At 35.8% G+C, this 23,813-nt stretch overlaps 1 protein-coding gene across 6 annotated transcripts in view; it reads right to left on the bottom strand.

Annotated features, from left to right (window-relative positions):
• Nucleotides 1-23,813, bottom strand: part of SIPA1L2 (signal induced proliferation associated 1 like 2) — a 142,001-nt gene that overhangs the window by 97,061 nt on the left and 21,127 nt on the right. For 5 of the 6 annotated variants that reach the window (XM_068676782.1, XM_068676785.1, XM_068676787.1 and 2 more), the window contains exon 2: nt 16,001-16,073. The gene's annotated coding sequence lies outside the window, so the exon portion shown is untranslated. Of the gene's footprint in view, nt 1-16,000; nt 16,074-16,203; nt 16,282-23,813 lie in introns of those variants that run through there. The other variant, XM_068676783.1, reaches the window with a different exon arrangement.

Raw genomic sequence — 23,813 nt, 5'->3', positions numbered from 1 at the left:
AAGCATACGAAGCTATTTTAAGCCAGGAAATGTGTTTTTTGTATGTTTCTGATATTTTGTTATATTTTGATATTTTGTTATATTACTTCCAGCAGAAGCAGAGATTAAATCTGTCGTTTTCACTTTGAAGAGGTCAGACTGTTCCCATTGTCCTAGGCGCTCGCCTAGGTTTCACGGTATGAGCCCATTTGCTCATACATTGGGCTTCAACTCCACAGACAACCAATTGACAAAACAGCACTAGAACAATATTAATGCTACTTTCACCAACAATGCCTTATCCTATGTATCACAAGATGTACTGAATATAACTTTTAAGCACATCTAACATTTTGAAGTAAAATGAGCCTACTGAAAGCAAAAGGTACACCCAGTACATCCATTGGTGAAACAGATAAAAGAGGGTGCAAGGCTTTTAATCATGGGAACACAACAGCTTGTATGAGAAAAACTTCCATAATTCATTCAAAAAAAAAAAAATCTTCTGTTTTGACAAACTACCATCAGTAAGTGTTAGTGTCCAGAGGAAACCCAAGCCAGAGCAACTTCAAAGGTATAAACTAAGGTCTTTAAGTGTTAACTGAGGAAGGTTGATCTCTTCTTTGCTGATATACATGATAAATGGATGCGTCATCCTACAAGGTTTCCATATACTTACTTGCACCAAACTTTCTTGGCTCAAAATAATTAGATTTTTAAAATTAAGTCTTAAGTACAAGAATAGAGTTTACAGATTGCAGTGTACAGCTGCCCATTGGTTGTTAAATTTCCACACAGACAATCCTTCAGATGTCCATCAATCATATAAAGCTATGGGTAGCACAGAACATCTGCAAATGACATGAACATTCAGTGCCTACAAAATTACACTATGACAGATGTATGCTCTTTTATGTCCTGCTGTGTGAATGCATTTGAGAGATGCAATGACTAAAATAAAACCCGAAAAACTTTGCTAAACATAACCTGTTTATGTTTCTCTTCATAAAAATTGTCCAGTATTAGAATTATTTTTAAAAGTGTTTTTTGTTTGTTTTCGGCTGTTTTTTTGTTTGTTTTGGTTTTGGTTTTGTTTGTTTTTTTTGAGTTACCATGTATTGAAGCTATCTGATGAAAAACAAGGTGGTCTTCCTTAGGACTCTGATTTATGAGTCATCTAAAGGCTCACACAAGTTAAACTGTTCCACCCTCTTCTGAGGAAAAAAATCCAGAAAAAAAAACTACTTTGGTGATTCTGTAGACTAGTCCTATAGAAAGGCCTTATAACCATAAAAGCTTGTCACAGCAGAGGGTCATCCTCCAGTTCTTAACCTATCACATGACGAGGCATATTGAAAAGGCACTACACAGCCACCCTGCATACATGCAAGCAGCATCCAGCAACTCCTCAAACATAATAGATTCCCAAAGAAATGCACAACAGCAATGTGTTGGTTCTCTTTTCTTCTGCTAGACCTACCATGTTCACCTGACACTTCCAAGCACATCTGAGCAAGCCTGAACATCACTAAACAACACCACTTGAGCAAAGAAGCACCTCTCTAAGGGCAACCAACCTACAAGGCTGTTGCTCTGCAGCTTTGTAGTCTTATCACCTAGGTCTTACCAACTGAATATTTGCAACGATGAATAGCGTTTCTCTATTTATTTATTTTAACATGAGACTCTCATTAGAAGGGCCGTCATATGTGTTCCTCCAGGATGAACAAAAGTCATCTGTAATTACTAGATGCAACTGCAGACATTCACCTCTGTCCTCTTCAGGAACTGAGCTGCTCCCACTAATTACAAGTCAGTTCAGCATTCCTCCAGTTTGGTGTATTCAAAGAAGCTGCTAACACCACTTTTTTCTAATACTTCACAACCTCTGGGGAGAGAGGCAATCATAAAGTGGATAAATGCAGTTTTAGAAATTCAAGCCAGCTTATTTTTAGGGAAGCTCATTTTTATTACTTTTTAAGTCAACTTTATTTTCAAAGCAAAGGAGAATTTGAATAATCCCACCCATCACAGAAGTTCACAATAATGAAAGTAGTAAAAACATGCTCCCCCACTAATTAATAAATAAATGTCAAATACTGCCTTTTGGAACAGATGGACCATTAAGAAAATCAAAACGTTCTAGTGTGGAAGAGATTTAAAATATTCACTAAAAAGTATACAGAGTACACATAAAAAAAACACTTTTTTTTTTTGAAAAGCGGAAATACTGGTTTCTCTATTTCTTATGTTTTCAAGACAGTAAAACAGAAAATAAGCATTATGCCATGCCATTTGGCAATAGAATGGCTCTGATGTCATAGTTCTGAATTATTTTTAGTAGTAAAGAAGGAAATGGTTGATTAAAGTAAAATAAGTTCTTAAAGAAAAAAAGGAAACACTAGCCTTTATCTTGATTGTTTTATTTTATGCAAACTGTTCTGGTTTGACCTTGTTTCTTTGTTAACTGGTGTGAACTGTGAGGTAGCATAAACTCAAATACTCCTGGCCAGCATTATGAACCTTTCCAACTGGCCACAGCTCTTCAGTTTCAGATGATAGCAAGTAACTTCTCACGTACTTCTGCATCACTTTAAAACTATAAAGTATTATTTCCTGTTACCACACATGAAGAGCTTCTTAAACAAGTTTTTTTGTTTGTTTGCTTTGAGAACAGAGACCTCCTTTTCTTCTGTTTTTTTCATCTGAAAATTAACTTAAATATAGAACGAAAATACATTGGAATGTATAGTGACCACAACACACAATCTAAATTTGGAAAGCAGATTGCATAATATTAAAAAAGTACTTCAAATATGCTAGTAGTTACCAACCAACCTGGTAAGTTTAACTTTGATAGAGTCACAATTCTTCTGAGCAATAAAGAAAACTTTTCCACATAATTCTAAACGTGAACAGTAAGTGGAACAAGATTTGCTAGCAGAATATTGTTTTCACAGCAGTCCATGCAAATTCATCACAACATAATAGCTACAAAGTCATTGTCATTTGTTCGGTGATCATTTGATATCTTATCTGGAATCAAACTGCTTGCAAACTAAGAAGTCTTATTAATGAGACTTAGGATAAGAGAAAATTCTGGTAAAAATAAAGTTTTACACAAACTTTATGGTACACTGCTTCCCACCCCCAGAAGTTAAATATCTTTTAGCTCTCTTTATCACTGCTTTATAGTTTTACCCTTGCTAGGGGAAAGCACATGTTAAAAAACTCTCTGGAATTGTCCTGTTGCAAAAATATGCTATATATTTTCATTTTAAATATGAAGAAAATAAGAGTCTTCAGAACTATGACATTGAAACACCTGTCAAAAACACCAGGCTATACCAACAAGACACCTTCTTCCTAGATCTTCTCAACAAAAGACCCCTCCCATCATCGTGACAGAGGTTAAGGAAGGCAGATCCAGTGTTATACATGTAATCTTCCTGTTTGAGAAACATTGAAGAAAGTATCTATAAGCCTTTCTTGATTCTTAGCATAATGACAATGAAGAAAACTAGCCTTTAAAGAGCTATAAACTTACAAATAAGCTCTTAACAAATCAGGAATCTTATTTCTTTTTTCCCTACCCTTTCAACTCCCAGTCTTATCTTTCTTAAGATTCTGTAAGAATCTCTTACAGGATGCCATGTGAGATGATAGTTGTAGGCAATCTTAAGTGTGCTATCATCTCCCTAAACTCCTCGGAAAAAGAAGTGTTGCTTTAATATGACTTACTGAAATAGTTACACTTATAGCTAATTACTGAAATTAGTGATCTAATGAACAAGTCAAAATATTTTAGGGAAAAAACAAGCATTTGACTGTTTCAGTAACTTACCTTTAAGTATCTATGATGTATATAAAGCAACTGTTGGGAAGCATGAACAACATATACCATTGGTAAGCAGGGGGAATGTGAATTACAAATTCACATTCAGCTGGAATGGTTTGCTTTTATAGGGCCAGTTTCATTTTTACTTCTGCTTTTAAAATTCTGATTACATAACACCCCCCATCCAATAATTCAGACACTGAATTTTGTATTTGATTTATCACATTCTGCTCTTTATGTAAATGAAAGTGCTCAGATAGGACAGTATAATTAACTGATCCAAATGGTTCATGCACTGGCATAGTAATGCACTGTAAGCATTGTAAGAAACAATCTGCCTCTGAATTTTATTATTGGCCTTGATTTAGCACAAAGTTTCTGGTCAGCCAACAAACTTTATGTCATTCACACAGACTGCACATTTCTGGAACTGTTTTTACTTGGTGTCAGTGCATATTTCCTCTCTCTTGTGCAGCACATTTACATAACAGAAACTACAGATTTACTTCAAAAAGATTAGAAAGGAACAATAACATTTGATAAGCAGCTGACTCTTAGAAAACTCATATAAGATAAGAAAAGAGATGAGAAAAAAATGCACTTTTGATACATCCTAATGAAACTGGAATCCTTCTCCTTCCCAATGTATACTTACTGTCTTTCTCAGTAAAATCCACGGTAACTTCCCCAGCTCCTACCCCCCAAAAATTCAGGACACTACCAAATTCTATTTTGTCTCTAACCTTTTTTACCTAATATTTTTTATGTAAAACTGAATTCATTCTGCATTTGCATATTTGTCAACAAATCATAAATTGTTTCCAGGAGCCTTCAAATACTAGGGTAAACATTATGTGCAAAAGAAAAGTGTCTTTACTGCAATTTATAAAGCCAGTGATTTTAAAGGATTTTCTACAGACTGTACTCAGCTAGTTTTTCCAAATTTTTACACAAATTAATGCACAAGAAAACAAAAAACACAATTAAAGATGCACAAATATATGCATATAAGGTAATGTGAATTCCTGCTGACATGAATCAAGTATGATGAATAGTCTTTTATAATGCAAAAGGAAATAAAATCAAAATAGTCAGGACTTGACTAATCATTAATTTCTAATTAATTTTTACATTAAGAACACACTTAAAAACATCAAACATGTTGATAAATGCTTTTTTGGATAAGTGTATAGTTCAGTATTCAATGCTCCAGTGGTTTGAACTTTTTCCAGACCATTTACATGGGAGTAAGTTTTTGTGCAGTTTCAAGGCTGCACTGTATGGACACTCACGTTACATGTGTGCATAATGTCAGCAAAAATACTTCTGCATCCATACTCTCATTAGTTTGTAAGCCCATGTTAACAATGATTTTGAAAAAAAAAAAAAAAAAAAGTGCTAAACACTTCAAAATACATTTTGTTAAAGACTAGACTTACGGTTCCAGCCAATATTCTTCCACTGATTCAATGAAATGGGGCTCTCTCTATGCTTACTAAAATGCTTCATGAAAGAACTCATGAATCAATCAGTTCTGTCACTCTAATAATCCATCTGCAAGTCTTAAAACATTCAAAACTAAACCAAATATTGTCTGCCAATGACTGTCAGTTTCATAGAACCAACAGCATTAGTCATAGCAAGAGGTAGCAGACTACTTTGTTAGTCTCTGCATAAAATTAAAAGCAAATCTATACTCACATTTCTTACCTAAAACACTGACCCCTCCCCATTTGCCTCATTTGACCCCTGCCCCTCTACCCCCACCTCACTTCAGGTGAAGGTAACTCTCCCCCATTTCAATGGACTCGAATGAACTACAGTCTAGCACCAATTGCACATACGAGATGACCCAGATTTATGCAGAAACAACTCCAGGATAAATTTTAGAAGGGAATAGTTCTTTCCTGCTGTGTATTGTACAGGAATGTAATTTTCTTGCAAGTCCTTACAAGCAGCTAACATGATGGCTTCTATAGGGCCATGTATTTTTCTCAGACAAACCTGTGAATTCATCTGGAAATAAAGCAAACAGTCCATCTAATTTCTTCCCAGCTACCTAAGAAACTAGAATAAGTTAACTTTTTTAAAAATACATCAGTAGTTTAATATTGTTTTAAAGCATTGTTAGACCTGAATTTGTAAGACAAGAACAATTCAAAGCTACCAAATAAAACCATACCAGGTCATCTCAATGCAGCAGTTCTTTTCATATTTAATGCTCAAACAACGTACAGTTCGAATGAGTATTTGTAGAACCTCTTAAATTTTAAGAAGTGTTAATAAACGCAATTTTTGTTAAGCAGGCACCAGGGCAAAAGTTTGTTACAGCATTTGTAACTGATTTAAAAAATGCACTTTCACAAACATTGAATGCAATTTACAGATATACAATTAATTGTTCCTACACACACAATGGCTCTGCATTAGAATGAGACAGAATTCAATGCACCATGCAAACTGATATGCACATAAAAAGTTGGACAATACTACAATAGTAGCATATTGTGCTTAAGCTAAACAAGGCAGGCATTATTTCCATTGAACTCTACAGCAGCCCAGTGACATTTGTGAAGTGACTGGGGAAAGAGTACACATTAGCATAAAAATTCTGAGTCTACGGGAGAAAAGCAGCTTTGTAGAAAACTGCAGAACTACAGAACATACAGAAACGATTATCCAGAGCAATGGATAATGGATCCTACACAGTGCAATACAGTATACATCTTCCTAGCCTGAAATACTGTGCAAAGAGGTTGACTTATTGAGAAAGTGAGCTACCATACAAGGAACGGAATTAAATTTTTTTTCGGTTGTTTCTGTAGGGGTTTTAGTTTCCATTTTTTATATATATACGAAAATAAAGAATGAGTACAGTTTGTCCAATGTAGTTTGTTTTCTAATCAATATCTGTAACTATGTATTCCCCATTGTGTTGCAATATCATTCAGATTCCAGTAAGAAATAAGTTCTCACTTCTCTCATACAGAGAAATAAATTCAACTTCTATTCCAAGAAGTCTACAAAACTGAACCTCAACAGTCAACACTCAGACAAATACCACAACTACCATGGATTCTCTGAAGTGGGAAGGCAAGAGGGAAGTTTGACTGATTTCCAGTTCATCCTCACCAAATACATGAGCATTTAAAAATCAAAACATTCACACAAAAAATAAAAAAATAAAACCTACAACTTCTTCCCAGTTCTGGCCATCATCAACACGTAGTAATTGCAGACATAACAATGGAAATAGATCCTGAGTCTGGGCAATGAACATGTATGCATTACTGTTCTGGAAATCTATGCTTCCAGAGAAGGAATGAACACCAGTTGAGAGACTATGTATGTGGTTAACTGAAAGATTCTTTAAACATGAATCAGTATCAAAAGCAGATGTCTTAATCTGATTAATAAGCAGATTTCATAACAACTGAATAATGAAGGTAGTACTTACCCTACAGAATAAACAAATGAAGTGTAGATAACGCAATGCAAAGACGCTCCATCCATACAGTGCATACAGACATTTCTATCCTGCCTTTGCAGGAGTTTTGGTTTGTTTTTAAATGGAGCACAAGGACTACAAGTACTTGAACAAGAACAGCCACCCACCCTCAATCTACCACATAGTCAAGCCTCAGAGATATGGGATACCAATAAGGTCTCCTTCCATTCTGTGAAACAAGTTAATTTTACAACTATAATTTAAACCTAAACAAAGAAACATCTGTTGCCATTGGGCTTAGCTAGACTTCTACAAGCTAGGTAAGAAAATACAAGTAATAAAACTATTTTTAGTGAAATCTTCATGTAGCAGAAATCTTCATTTACCCAACACAGATAGGTCATTGCTGGGATGAAAACTTCAGGGAAATGTACACCTTAAAAAGGACAGAGAATTAAACACTTGAATCAAAATAATGGGGTTGTTGTCAGCATGAAAATCACTATGTTTATCACTGGCTAAAAGGAGACAGCAAGTATATTCTAGTCAAAGCTGACACTTAGATGTCAGGAAAAGCAACAAATAAAAGTCTGTCAATTAGAAACAAGTTACATGTTAAAAGTCCAGGCTTGGAATTGGGAAAAGCAGGGAAGAAGGAAGTACATTAACTATAAAAAACTGCTAGAGAAAATAATTTTAATAAGATTAAACAAATAATTTAAGCAGCATCAAATCATTCTTGACTAAAATTAAGATTTTCTTACCAGTATTTCTCTCTTTCTACATCTACACAACATCCAGTGCAAATCAGTTTTTCCATCTACATGGAGCCTGAGTGAGACTGAATTGCTTTATTCCTCAGGTTAGGACGTGCATGAACACATACATGTATGCATATAATAAATAAATAAACATACACGTACATACCGGTAGGTTTGCATGTGCTGAGCTCAGTTCCCTCCTCTTTAGCAACTACATGGACAATACACACACAAACTTAACTGAAATAAAAGGGAAAGAAGCTGCTTGGACAGTTATTTTAGGGAAGGAAGAATAGAGAGCATTGCATCAGTGGACAAAAATGAGAAACAAAGAGAAGGAAAGAGCCTAAGTGAGCTCCAGAAAAGGCAGCACCCAGCTGACAAGGGGCACACAATAGAACACACGTCCCAAAAGAACACACTGTCACCAATCCTTCTTCCCCTGTCCATTTTGTTTGCGGCCAACACTGGCATTAGCATGAGGGATTGACTCTTCTGGCAAAAGAAGTCAAAACAAATTAAGTCTAGGTAAGATTTTCCATATTTCACTCAGCACTCTAGTAGTGAATTTAAAAACAAAACAAAAAGCCTACTAATTTTAAATCAAACAGATGAGTGAAGTGTTAATACTGAATCATCCACTTCAGCTGGATATTCACAAAGATGACAGGCAAGATATGGAGCCCTTACAGAGATGAATCTATCTTCCCCAAGTACTCCAAAATGCATTATTTCTGATAATGTTTTATACAAAGCTGTAAACCTTGTGTGACCATGAACGAAACACCTTCTGTCTCTCCAGAATATTTGTTGTGCTTTGTTTCTGCAAGATTCTCCTCAAAGAGTTACCTTTATTCATTCTCATACTGAAAATTAACTTTTTTTTTAAAGAAGTTTTAAGAAGTTTTAAGGTTTTTTTTTTTTTTTTTTGAGAAGTTTTAAACTTCTTGAACTAAAAGACATCTTATATTTACTGGATGACAAAGAATTTAGAAATTAACACACTATTTCTCTGCAAAAAGATATTAGATATACCATGCATCACAGCAGCATCGAAATATTGATTATTTTTCTCCTCAGAACTACAGTCCCAGGTATAACTTCCCTAGGCCCTATATTTTCTGCAGACTTGCAGCTGTTGCACTGGCAACTGTCACATTGCTCCTGCATGTCATTAGTGCGTCTGGTTTCAAATTGTACTTCTGTCCAATTTTGTTAAACCAGGAAACCCAAGCTTCCAACATTGAAATAATTACTTCAGTATATAGTTTTAGAAGCGACGAGCACAGTGGGGAACACAAAAACACAATGGAGACTTCTATGAGGATTTAAGTGTGTGGTTTACTATTTCAGTTTCTTGGGTGAGCTTAACAACAAACTACTACTACTAAAATGGCAATGAGAACATCAACATGGAGGTTTAAGACACTATCATCTTCATATTTCATAAAACATGCTTGTCAAATACTGCATACTGAAATTGTTTTAAGTCATTTTTTATGTTTTATGTTTATATTTCTCCCGTTACTTAAAGAAAAAAAAGTTGAAATGAAAGCTATTTTTAAACCATTTTGTTACCTCAACAACTCATAGTGGTAATAATCCTTAAAGAATAACAACATTCCTTTCAACTTCAGCCAATAACATCCCACTTTAGAAAGTTTGAGACTATCAAAATATATGCTACACCTGTTCCTTCAAGAAAAACAGCATTTCAAATGTTTATTTCTATTGTGTGTTTTAAGTCTGTATCAAACCACATCAAATGCAAAATAAGAGAGACAGGATTACTTGGCTAAATCTGAAAGTACCATAAATACTGGCTGCCCTGAAGACTGAATTAGCTGCAATGCATACAGCTGTCATGTCACACTCATCCTCCTCCAAAACAGAGCTACCAACTGCCAAATGTAATATAATAATTAGCATATGTAAAGGAAAAAAGGCTAGACTATGACATGTTATCTGCTCCTTAGAAAATAGTTTTGAATTAAACCTGCAGCCCAATCTGACCTTCAAAATTAAAACAAACAAACAAAAAAAAAAAAAAACTTGCTAAAGCAAAACAAAATAGAAAAACAAATTATTTGTAAGAGTGTATTCTAAATTTTCAAGCAAGCTAGAGGATATTTCTAAACATTCTCTTCTTAAAACAGACAAAACACAAACTACCTCAGGGAAAGACAAAAACAATCAGTCAAAAATCAAAATCACATTCTTTCTATCTGACTTCTAAACATGTTCAAAAGAACACCACTCATCACTTACTCAGGAAAAAATAAGTAAATATCTGTGAATGGTGCTTTGGAGCCAACTGGAAAATAAAGAAAAGCAAAAGTAGAAATACACAGTCTATGTAATCTTTCAGTCACACAGACATAATTAGCTGTTATTAGCTGTTATCATTAACAAGCAGGAAGATCACTTTTCTACAATCTCCAAGAGACAAACAACAAAAAGGGAGGCTGTCACAGACAGAAACAGCTCAGCTCTTCCTTTCTTCTTTCTTCTAAGGAGGCAGTTAGTATATTAGTATGTATGCCTAACAAAAAGTGCATAAAATGGAAACATGTTCCTGTCCCTCTCAGAAATAACCACTTCAAAAAATGTTTAAAAATTTCGTTTATACTTTTAAGAAAACTTTGTTGCTACAGTCAACTTTGATCCTCAGCATTTGCTGGCATGAAGTCATGCCCTTCCTGAAGCTGTCCACAGTAGTTAATTTCATCATCCTAAAAACCAACAAAGAAATCTCAAGAAAACTCAAGAAAAACTTCCTTGTTTCCCCCCCCTTTCTTCTTTCCTTCTTCTATCTATGATTTCTCGCCATTCATAACACTTCCCCCGTTTGTAATGAGTTCAAACAACAAAAAAAACAACACATATACAAGCTGATATCAGACATAGTATAGGATCAGGGGAATTTTTGTTATTACTCCTGCCCCCGCTCACCCTGGCCAACACGCATGACAGAGCACACAGACCAATCCTAAGGAGGAATTTGATGAGGCAGCAAATCCAGTTAGTAGGCCTAAATGACATGAGCGAGAGGGCAAGACAAACTAAAAACTGCAAGTCTAACAGGTAAGAACTAGAAAGTAACATTCCTAGCAAATCAGTGACTTTTCAGAGGACTAGAAAAGAGAGTACTTGTGAGATTTCTATTTTTGAAACCAGATACTTCCTTACCTCCCCATCTACCCTCCCTGACCCCTCTACCCCCATCTTTACAAATAGACATGTCTCAGAGTGTGCTGGGTTAATAAGCAGACCAGGTCAGCCTGCTTACAAGATTATTTTAAGTTGTCCGCATTTTTCAGATACAGAGTGGGTGCAACAGGCTACCTAAGAGAAGACCAAATATAACAAGAGGCCATCTGTATCATATTATTGATATATTAAGATGAAAATTTAAGACTAAAACTTACTGAAAACAAATATTTAGACATCCCATAAACAGGGTAAAAACATTACAGCATAGTCAGTTTCACAAGATCCAAACTATCAACAATTATATCAAACTGTTTTAACCCTGAAAAACACTTCCAAAATCTCATTAATTTTTCCCCCCTGAAAAAACACTGACCAGAGCCTGAAAAAAATTAGTCTATGCTCATTACCCTGCTACCTAAGGTCACTAATCAAGGAAAAAAATGATGTGAGAATTATCCCTGAAATGTAACCAAGAAAGGAGTTGCAATAACCTCAACCATCTTTTTGATTCATGGGATGTTTCAATGTTTTCGCTTTTTTCTGCCCAAAAAACATACAGCGTCTCCCCTTTCCCTAAAAATCATACTCCAAGTGTGTTCTTCCCTGTGCTGAGATCACCTTCTTCCACTTGCTGGCAACACTTACCCTAATGCAGCTCCCAGTACCATCAGCCTTCTTTGCAGCAAGGGCAAGTTGTTGGCTCGCTTTCAACTTGGTGTCCACTAAAACTCTAGGACTTTCTCTGTAAAGCTGCGCTCCAGATGTTTGGTCACCAGCATGTATTGGCGTAGAGGGTTGTTTCTCCCTAGGTACAGGAATCTGCATTTCCCTTTGTTGAAATAAGGAGGTTTTTCTCTGCCCATTTCTGCAGCCTGTTGAGGCCCCTCTGAATGGCAGCACAACAAACTGGGATATCAGACGCTCCTCATAGTTCTGTATCATCAGCAAACTTGCAGCACATGCACTTAGTTCCATCATTCAGATCACTAATTAAGATGATAAACAGTACTGAACCCCACTAACAACCTGTGGTGTACGCCACTAGTGATTGACTTTTGGCAGAACTTGGTGCTGCTGATCTCAACCCTCTGAGCCTGGCAATTCAGTCAGTTTTCAGTCTTCCTCATGAACAATTATCTAGCCCATACAGCTTATCTAAAAGGATGTTATGGGAGACATGGAAAGTCTTGATAAAAAAAAGTCAAGGTAGACAATAGCCACTGCTCTTCCCTCATCCACAAAGTCAACCAGCTCATCACAGAAGGCTATCAGGTGAGTTAAGCATGATTTTACCTTGGTGGATTTTATCTTGGTGGTCCTATATCAGGCTCTTTCCAAGACATACATCTCTCTTGTAGCAGAACCAGAGACAGTAATAGTATTAACAATACAGCATTTGAAAATTTGAGTGTCCTACTACTTTCCAAGCTTCAGTAAGCTGAGCAGACAGATCCACCTCAAGTGTGGAAGCAGTACAGTCACATTTCATGACTTTGCACTCAACCTCGTTAACCTTTCCAGAACCACAGATTTTGTGGAGCACAATACAGAGAAACCTCTCCAATACAGCCAAGAGGCTTTAAAAAAAATCTTCACAATAAATGCACTCAGTGCTTTCCACGAAAAAGTCGTATCACACAATACTCTACCCATATCATTGGATCAAATTCACTGCTATACGCGTTCTTCTTTTGCATTACCTTCTGAAAATATGGAATGTTTATGCATAAGCTGTGTTGTTCTACTTACTCCTTTAGCATAATGATCAACACCATATACCAACTGTCAACAGGTTAGTTTTTCAAGAATTCACAAAAATACATAAGGCTTTAGAAGTACATTCCTTCCCAGGTAACAAACACATTACAAGAACACATAACTTCAAAGTGGGATAAGATGTCCAAAGCACTAAGCAATCTGAATAATTTAGATTGCTTTTAAACAGTTGAAATCTTAGATATTCTAAAATATTTAATTTTGTGACAATTTTTAAAATAGCATTAAAACATCTTTTTGACAACTCGTAAGACAAAACCGTTACAATATTGTTCTGACAATTTCTAAAGCAAAACACATTACTTATGTGAAAAGCTACACATAAGATTCTCAGAAATATGTTTCATTCTGCTGTTTATATAGCAGAGCTTCATCATCAGGCACAGTAACACAAGTGTACTGATCTTATTTCATATTACAGAATAGACCATTCATTGAAAAAATAGAGTCTTAGATGAGAAGGGGAAAGCAACTATTAAGTTAACGTTTGCAAAGGAAGCCACTTAAAGCAGACAAACGGTAACATGTACCTATTGAACATCCAGCTAGTGTAACGTGTAACTGCTGTAAAGCACAGATCACAAAGTCGCTCAAGTAACTGGAGAGGAAGTTCAATTTTGCTTCTTGCATCAAAGCATGCCAAACCACTGGCAAGGAAAGTCAATTACTCAGGTTCTCCTAAGACTATGATTCTTTGAATATATTGACAAACCTGTAGAGAGTCCAAAAGGAATTATCTTTCTTCATACAAATCTCTGAAAGCATAGTAAGTTATGCCAAAAAATAAATAAATCAATTCTTCTTTCAGAATACCTTTTTTCTGGAAACCATATGTAGTTGGAAGTGAAAACTAGAAGTTTGGGTTTTTTTTGGAATTACCAATACAATACAGACAGGAAACTATTATCCTGGAAAGAAGCACGAACTGTAATACTTGACACGCTATTATAAAGCATAAAGCAAAAATTATCCCCAAGCCTGCATTTGGAACACCTGAAATATTCTGGAAGGACAGTCCTGTCCTCTATCTTCAACAGGGACAGATATTCCATAAGCAGCTGTTAGAGATTTTGTACTTTCTCTGCTTTGCCTCCCATGTTTGGCTGGCCTCCCTGGTTGGATGTCCAGACTATGAAGCACATCTGTCATGGGAACTGCATGAGTATACATTGTTCAGTCAGAAAGAAAATTGCTTGACACCAGATGCTGCCTCCTTGGTTAGCTGGCCATCAGCATGGGCACTTAATGCTTAAACACCAGCTCTTGGGAACTTAGCTTGTCTCCTAGGCAAACATAGCTTAGCATTGAACTTATAAACAATAAAACATTTTGGAATATCTAAAAAAAATAAAAAAGTTGTTTCCATTTTTATTTTCCTGCCCCAAAATATTCTGGAATATTTTAGAAAAAAATGTGCAAAGTAAGCTTTCTGCCAGAAAACAGAAGTTTCTGACCAGCTTCAGTAACAACCTCTTCTACTCTTCCTGTAGAACACGACAATAGGAGAACACTGCCTTTACTGTAGAAGTATGGTTCTTGAAAATACTGGAAATTAAGAGACTAGAATGAATGCAGTATCAGAAGTAACTTATTTAATATAATTTATAATCATATATACTTTTTCTTATATAAAAGGAACCTACTCCCACAAAACACAGCATTTCAGTTATATCAATTATTAGGAAAAAGCTAAAATAGACTAGTTTCTCAGGACATTTACTTACTTTCCAGAGTCTAATGATATGCAATTCTTTCTCTTTGTGCTTTTACAACTGCTACTACCTCCCATCTTGTAATATGAGAAAAACATTTTGCTATTTTCTGTGTATATCATTGCATTTGTTTTAAGTTAATTTTCTTCACAGTCTGTAAAAAGACTAAAAAGGAACTAAACACAATCCTGAAGCTCTTATTCACCTCTCACACGATTATATACAATATGTTTTCCACTGTTTACCATTACCAATACCATGATATTCCATTTTTCAGTAGTTACAGTACATATTTATAGTGTTTGACAGTAGTCAGATTACTAGATATATTCACTAATATTTATGTGGCAGATTTCTCTCGGTTACAGTACTCTTGAAGGAGCTACGGTGTGAAACTAGATGACGTGAATGTAACCAAGTTTTTAAAGATTGTATTGAAATACTTCCCCAAATGTTTGTATACTGTGGATAGCACACAAACAAGTAGGTGTTCACTCTACAAAAAAAAAATTTACTTATTTCTTCACTGTGCTGCAGGGAGCATGTTTTCATTAGAAGACAATCTGACTGTACTGAGCCAACATGATGTATTTCTGAGCCCTCTGAGCCGTATGCTAGATTTATAAGCAATCCTTTTGGACTAGATCATGGAGCTTGCAGAATTAGGAGTTATAGGAAGATGACCGCACCTCTTACTTCTTATTACAGGAAATATCAAGGTGTTAATTTCTGGCAGCTGTAGGCTCAGGACTGTACACAAACAGCCTATTTGTCTCTTACAAAGACACTGGCATAACGTGCTGGAAGAGTATTATATTGCTGGTCATATCAGCTCTTTTCCAGAGAATATCAAGCTAAGAATTTTCAAATTACTAAAATCAAAGTTGTTTTTTGTTTGTTTGTTTGTTTTGGGGGGGCAGTTATGTAATGCATTAAGGAATGCAATCATCCTTCTGAATAACAACAGCTGCATAAGAAAAGTTGACTCAAAGTGATCGTACCATACGTTTCAATATCAATGAGAGGCAATCTGCCAAGTTACAGATTTCAAAAAAGAAAAATAAAGACTGTACTTCACTTATATGCCAAGCTATATGAACAATTCCCTTCAGGATATCTAGCATCATGTTAAAGAAAACCATAACAAATTCAGTTTTTGAGATGTCAAGCATCAAGGTAGACAGAAGCACAGCTGACTGTTTAGTTAAAAGGTGGGGATAATATTAGATATATACTAAAAATACATCTGTCATGGCTTAAAAATTTTGCTTACCTTTGGTTAGAATGATTCCCAAAGGATGCCTACTGGAGTCACTTTCTTTCTGGTATCAGTAAGATTGAGATACCTGCAAGTTAAACGAGACAGTTTCAGGTTGTTTCATTTTTAGGTGAACATGAACACTTAAGATATTAAGGCATAAGTAGAAACAACAACCGTAGATGAACATTTGTATAGAGTAAGAATCTGTAACATACATGGAAATACAATATCAAGACCTAATGGCCACAAAATTCAGCATAGTTCAACACGTATGTGCTGAAACAGAAAATTTAAAGCTGTTGTCTGTGCAAGCTCCTGGAAATAATTGGGGAAAGAAAAAAAAAAAAAGCTTTGCTGGGGGAAGATGTAATGAACAACTAGCTACTGAACTATCAGACTGTTTCATTATGGCTCTGCTTCAAAGGTCAGCATAAGGAGTCCACAGCTATTCCTAGAACTGTATTTTATGAAGCAAGTAGCTTCATAATATTTTCAGTTACAAGTCTGAAAAAAATTATGAATTTTCGTAAAATATTTTGAGAGAAGATGGTTCTTTTCACAAAATTTAGAAAACATTCTGCTAGAATTTGTGGAATGACTTCCAGCTAGCAAAGCATCTAACGCTTCAAACTTCACGTTCTACAGGCTGAAAAAGGAGAGTTGTTGAAACATTAACAGATGCCTAAGCAGCAGAAAACTACCTCATACATATCAATATATTATTATTTTACTTCATTCTGAAGTATACATAAAGTATTTTAGGTCTCTCTGATCAGCATACAGAGGTACGGCACAAAGCTACCATGTACCAATAAGGTTATCTGGTTTTGTATGTTATCTGTATTAACACAGTTTCAAAGGGAGTTTATTTTTATCACGATCTCAGATAGTAAAATCTGGCTTGAAAACACAATGTTACATTCATATTGAAAGAAAGGAAAACACACAGCAGGAAGAGATGTTATTTCCTCTACTAAATCACCACCATCAGGATAAAAATAATTCTAGTAAGTATTTTGCAAACTAGTGTACACAATGAAAAGGCACACAAAGCCTCAACAGTCTAGAGTCAACTGCAAATCTAGATCTTACAGTAACCAGTAACAGACAAACAAAAAAAATATTTCTCAAAGAATTTCCAAATTGCCTATTTATGGATATAGAAAGTAGAATCCATTGATCTAGAGTTAAAGTGGAATTTAGAGAATTATAAAGTTCTTTCATGAAATAGCCAAATGGGAAAACGCTAGGCTTTGTCCATATACTAATACTTTTTAATCCATAGTTCATATAAAGAACTGCATCAGGAAAAAAAATAGGAATTGAAAAGAAAAATTAACAATATTTAAAAAAATCATTGCTTTACCAGCATTCTTCACCAGCTTTCTTCATAGTACCTTGACTTACATCCATGAAGAAATGACTGAAAAAGTACTCAAAAACTTGAATATAAGTTCCTTTAAATTCACATAAAGTAACAAATTCCAAATCAGAAATCAAGAGAAACTACATCTTTTTGATGTACTTTTTTGATGACTACATTTTTTTTAATGTTTTAAAAAACATCTCTATAGCGTTAGACTTCGTAAGACTCCTTTGTGTAAGGCAAATGTCATACACCTGGACACCTATTTTACTATGCCCAGAGTACCACCCAGGGTTACTTTTTTCTCCAGGAAGTAATACATGCATCTGTTTGGCTACTCTGTTAGTGCTTTTTTTGTTTCCTAAACATGCTCTGGAACTGCAGACCAGGGCCTTGTCTCTACAGGGAATGTCACTGAGAAAACCAGCTTGGCCAACGACAAAGCAAAGAAGAGTTCATTTAGGATACCTGAACTGTGAGAAGTTTATTGTTATTTAGAAGGCCAATCTTTATCACAACTCCCATTTGGCAAGGGTCAGATAGTCAAAAAAGTTGCCTGCCATACACTACACACCACCTTCAACAGTAAGAAATACACTTGTCTTGATCTCAAATTCTTAAAACCACAACTCCTAGGTGCAAAACAGAAGAATACAGAAAACCATCAGAATAAAGAGAACAGAATAAAATGCATATGGCTGAACATTAAATCACCATAAATTCTTCCTTCCTTCTCAACCTGATGCAAAAACAACCTTTCCCTAAATCTTTGGTATTATTTATGTTTGTATTTTAGTATTTCCATTTGTACTTTACTATCACAGGAAAAACAGAAAGAGGGAAAATCATCAGTACCAGATATCCAATTTTCTCCAAGCAAGCTTTCTTTCTCTACACAGAAAGTTTTGACTATGGAGAAGAAACTGGCTGGCCAGAAAGAACAGCCCAGATTGACAGCACCCAAGTCAGAAAAGTATAGGTCAAAGTGCTCTGCAAAAAAAAAAAAAGTCTAGCTCCTAGTGCTCTGCAACACTGTACGGATGGTTGCTGCAGAGAGAAGCTCCACAGCATGTTTAGTATGTCCATAAAAACAACTTGCTTCACATTTACTGTAGAGTCAATCTATATAATTAAGTCTAATTTCTATGGAGATATCTGAAGGAAAAAACAGGAATGGTAAACGGGAGGAAGCAGTGAAACTCTGAAAGCCTCATAAATCTAACAGGAAAGTTTGATTCAAACTCCCATACATACAATAAAAAGCTGGATTATTACATTTGCAAGATATGTAAAGAAACCATATCTTATATGCTAAATATAAACCTAGTGGTTTTCTCATTAAAGAATACTCAAGACAAGATTGTAATTACATCCGAAATCCCACTGACATGGAAAAACTAAGTTCAAAGTTCTAAGTAGTCCAGCAAAATTAATTTCACATTGCTCACAGACTAGCTGATGCCAAGTTGAATCACTTGCTCTATATTGTAGGCTACTACTGGCCTGCCTTTCTTCAAGATTCCAAACTTGAGAGGAAACCTTATGCTTTCCTCTCTATGTAGCTCTTTTGGCAAGCCTCTGCACAGGATGAAGAAGAATTAAAAAATACAAAAGAAAAACAGAACTTCTGGTCTGGAGGAGCACAACAAACAAGCACAGGCAGCAAGAACAGTCATTTCATTTCTTCTATAAGGACAAAGGCAGGGTACGTGCTCCATTTGTCAAGACATGCCAGAAGGCAGACCATTCTCAGTTTCCATTCACACAGACAAATACACAGGTCTTATTTGCCAAGTTAGACTGAAATACCCTGACATCAGGAATTCTGTGCAAGGAAACGAATCTACCAAGCAGAAAAAAGATTGTTTCTTCTCACATGGGACACTGCTGCCCAGCATCTAAGTATGTACATGTATTCTGAAACCAAAAGTGGAGTTGTGTATATTAAGCAAGCAGACTTTTTAAAAACAAACACACCATCTTATAAAAAAGATGGAGAAGGACTCTTTATTTGGGTAGAGAACGATAGACAAAGGGGTTTAGCTTAAGATAAAGTCTTAAACTAAAAGAGGATAGATTTAGACTAGATATAAGGAGGAAATTCTTCATTCAGAGGGTGGTGAGGCACTGGCACAGGCTGCCCAAAGAGGCTGTGAATACCCCACGCCTGGAGGTGCTCAATGCCAGGTTGGATGGGGCTTTAGGCAACCTAATCTAGTGGGTGGCATCCCTGCCTATGTCAGAGGGGTTGCAGTTAGATGATCTTTAAGGCCCCTTTCAACCCAAGCCATTCTATGATTCTTCACTTCCGTGTTTGCAATTGCCTTTCCTTGACATTCAGGTATTAACTGCATTTAATATTTGGAGCAGAAGAAACAACAGAAATTGCTACAATGAGTTTCCATTAACAAGTATGACTACAGTAGAAGAACTACAGGTAAAACAGATATAGTTTAAGACAAGTAATATTTTATGCATATTTTCTTTACTTTGTTTTATTAAAAAAAAAAAAAAAAAAAGGTTTTGTCTATCCTACCAGCCTGAGATTTCAAGAAAGGTAGATTATTCTATAATACTTGGGCAGCATTTAAACACCCCAAAACCACAATTCTTAACAGTGATAAAGGTCCTTAGTAGTACTAGAGAAGATGAATGAAAACCAAATAATTAGTCACAGAAATTAATCTCATAACATAAGCAAGAATAAGACATCCTGATTCACACCAGAATTATAGTTAGTATGTATCACAGGTCAAGCAGAACTTTGAGAATATGTAGAGTTAACATGTACATTTGAATCTAATCATATGTCTTTAGCAAAGACAAATGTATTTCAAAGACAGCTTTTTTGCTTTTTTTTTTTTGGCTTTTTTTTTTAATCAAATTCATATTCCATAAACTCTTAGCTTTTATTTTGAAGTGTAGCCCATATCTGATCAAGTTCTTAAAATGACCACAAGTCACACTCAGGAATTAGAACCAAACCAAAGTGCTCCATGTTCTAACTCCTGCTTTGATTTCAGCAACTAATGGGGGTATCTAGCAGTTCTCAGGATCAAGACTGAAGCAATTGCATGTATTTTGCTTCTTATTTCCCCTCTAAAAGCTAAACTCAATTTAACTCCATATAACTTCCAATATTCCCAACACAATAGGTTGATCTCTGTAAAGGCACTTTTCCTTCCTTTCATACAGAAAATGTCCCATAAACAGCTTATTTCCCACTCTTTAAGTGACTTCTTTTGTTTACAGGAAGGAAAAGCAACAGAAATTTTGCCATGGAACAGTGAGAGCTGAAAAGCTCTGTTTCATTTCTCACTGTGCAGGTGTTTCATACATGAAGTCTATTGTAATCTTTCATTTCAGAAAGAAAACATGCTGCTCCTTTTTGAAGTACAGACTGAGAAATAGAAAACAAAAAAGCTAAGGAAGTAGCAGCATGCCTCACTGTGGAACAAACTGAAAATATACAATAAACATGCCACAAGCAAGGTCCACAAGGTGCTTGCTTTTCTTAGCTCTGGGTAGCAAGACACAGAAAAACAAGAGACACTAAGATTTAGAAAGTGAAATGTCTCAAGGAAACAACACATATTCCTGATTGGGTATTCACTTGTCTTGCATTCCAGCTCTCCTGAAGCTCCAGCCCCATCTCTCCTTTTTCCATGTAGTTCCTGTTATAACACAATCAAAGTATTTCTTTCAAGGCCCAAGAAAGTAGTAGCTATACAAGCTAGTATCTTTGCTTTAAAACTTGTAAAAAGACTGGTCTGGGACACAACAATTCTTTTGCATGTTGACTTGTGAACAAGGCCTTCCCTCTGAATCCATAAGTCAGATGCAGCTCTAAAAACAGCCAGGTAGATGATGGCACTAACAATGCAGTAGTTTACCACTCAGTTTCAAAAGTATCTGGGGGAGTTAATACTATCACAAACTTAAATTGACCTCTACAAAAGGGGTACCTTATTTGATCCAGGCTGGCCTACGGTCACCAGCTACAGGTCCATTTAGAGACACCTCGCCATCCCAGTAAATATTGCTCCTAGTTCCATGACCGGCAGCAGAGGTGCCATGCCACCCCAGGGGCTGCAGTGCCAAACCCACACAGAGATCTCAGTGCCCTACAGGGAATGGCGCTCACTCAGCAGAGAGCACACTGCCCAGACACCCATCCCACAACTCAAAGCCACAGGAAGGCAGCTGTAAGGACTGGGTGGGCCAAACACAGCTTGAGGGTCAGATGGATCACACTGCTTCAATCAAAACATTTTCATTAAAGCATGCAATTACTTAGTTTGTTAAAAACAGCTTTCCGCATCAAGCTGCACTGTCACATTATGTGATCGGTTACCTGGGGAAACAAATTACATCACTGCAGTCTGAATACTTAAGGAAAGATTTGCTAATTAAGGGCAATTAATTACACGGTAGTACTTATTTGAAAAGCAATATCCATTCAGCTTTTGTCTGCTTAAGTCTCAGTGACTGGTGAGAAGAATTGTTCGTGGAGCTTGCTGAGTTATCTATAATTTGAGATGATCCTTTCTCTAAGATAGTTAATAAAGAGCATTCATTAGGAAACTGATATAAGGTGAACAGGGCAATACACACTGGGGCTTCACTCCCTAATATAGGGAAGAATGTAAATGGGTCTATCTTTAGGACATCAATATTTTCTTACATGCACTCAGATGTAACTCTGCCTTTATCCTCAATATGAAAAGCCAGCTAGCCCTGCTCTGACTTGGAAGAGTTCCAGCACATTTAGAAAATTACCTCAGGTAAAGAGTATTCTTCATTATAAAAGCAGAAAACGTAAGCTAGATATAGCTCTACTCTCTGAACTTCAATTGGGAAAAGGTTTGTGCCTTACACTAAAATGATTTTTCTCAGAAATGAGCAGAACATTCCACATTGCTCATCACTTCACTAGAAGTCTTCTTAACTATGCTAAAATGGTAGTTAATATTGGATGAATTTATTTTTTAATAAAGTTCTATACAGACTTATTTCTACATTTTCAGTGTCACCTCACACTCTACCATTCTTGTACATAATGTGTACACTATCTTCATTCCTACCTTTTCTCTTTTTATGAAAATGTTCAGCTCTAGGCATTTTTTCCTCCTCTTTTCAAACTCATTTTGATCACACAGCAAAAACATTTAATAATCAAGACCACAAAGAAAGCATAAAAACATATCAGTAGACACTACAAAACATCACAGATGGACCCCAAATTATAGAAAAATATAGTACACAATATTAAGGAGATAACATAGCCATTTCCTGATCTATCCTGTCACACCTGGTTTTGAATGTCTTCGCTACTTCTCTGTTCTCTGCCAGAAACAGCATTTACTCTTCATATTTTTTTCATGTGATTTTTTGGTACTATTTCATACCATATTTCACAGAAATAAAGTAAACAGCTTAAATACAAACATCTTGGCATAACCACAACATGGCTGAGTACCACACCACCTAATGAAAGAGAAAGGGGCTGTCATCCTCCCTGTGTTGAGCAATATCTGAGTTTAGCAATAAGACCTGCAATGCTTTTGACACCCACCAAACACAAAAAGGAGACAATATGGAAGTGTAACTGTTGAAAAATTTAATGACAAAGAGGACTTACCAGCCCGAGAATGAATTTACTAAATAAGGCAGATTATCATTGACTGCATCCACAGTAAAGCAGATGGGAAGTTAGTAAGAAGATGAGGTACTACAGAATTTCCTGCTAAAGACGAGAGGAATAAAAAACTGACTTAAGGCAACTGCTTAAAAGCAGTGAAGATGCAAAAAAATACTTGCAAGTTTTAAAACAAATGAGAAATATGCTTAACTAAATTACATTGTTGTGAATGTTTATTCACACAGATATTGAAATGAAAAATCTGATGATCTTCCCATAGGACTGCTCAATACTTTGTCAGTAACATTTTTCTGGGGTGAAAAAGTAAATTCCACCACCCCACCTCACCCCGCCCTGTGGATCACAAGATTTTAAGTATTACAGAAAAAAATATTTATTTTTTTTTATAAGCCCTGTTTTCTTCAAGAGTGAAAAGTGGGGTGGTTTTCAAATACTAACAGTGGAGAGGATTTTTAATTTGTAGTGTTATTTTCTCTCATACACAAGATTAGAGTTTTGGGAATACCATTTGAGAATGCCTTACTATGTATGCAATAATGCCTTTTTAACAGTGTTGTTTGCTTTTCAAATGAAAATATGAGATATAGTTATTTAGAATGTGATAATAAAAAGACAGGAGATAAAGAATGAACAAAAATCTAATTGGATGTAAGTGAGGTTTTTAAAGTTGCGACTACAGTTCTGGTGGCAGCACAACCATGTAAGCACACAACAGGGAGCTGTAAAGTTAACCCATCCACCAGTGAGCAAGTCAACGTACGTGTAGGATTTGGAGCATGGATCGTAGAACCATGAAA

This window comes from Anas acuta, chromosome 3 (genome assembly GCF_963932015.1).
Source record: "Anas acuta chromosome 3, bAnaAcu1.1, whole genome shotgun sequence".
NCBI lineage: Eukaryota > Metazoa > Chordata > Aves > Anseriformes > Anatidae > Anas > Anas acuta.
Note: the sequence above shows the minus strand (reverse complement) of the source record. Positions and strands in the feature narration are given on the sequence as shown.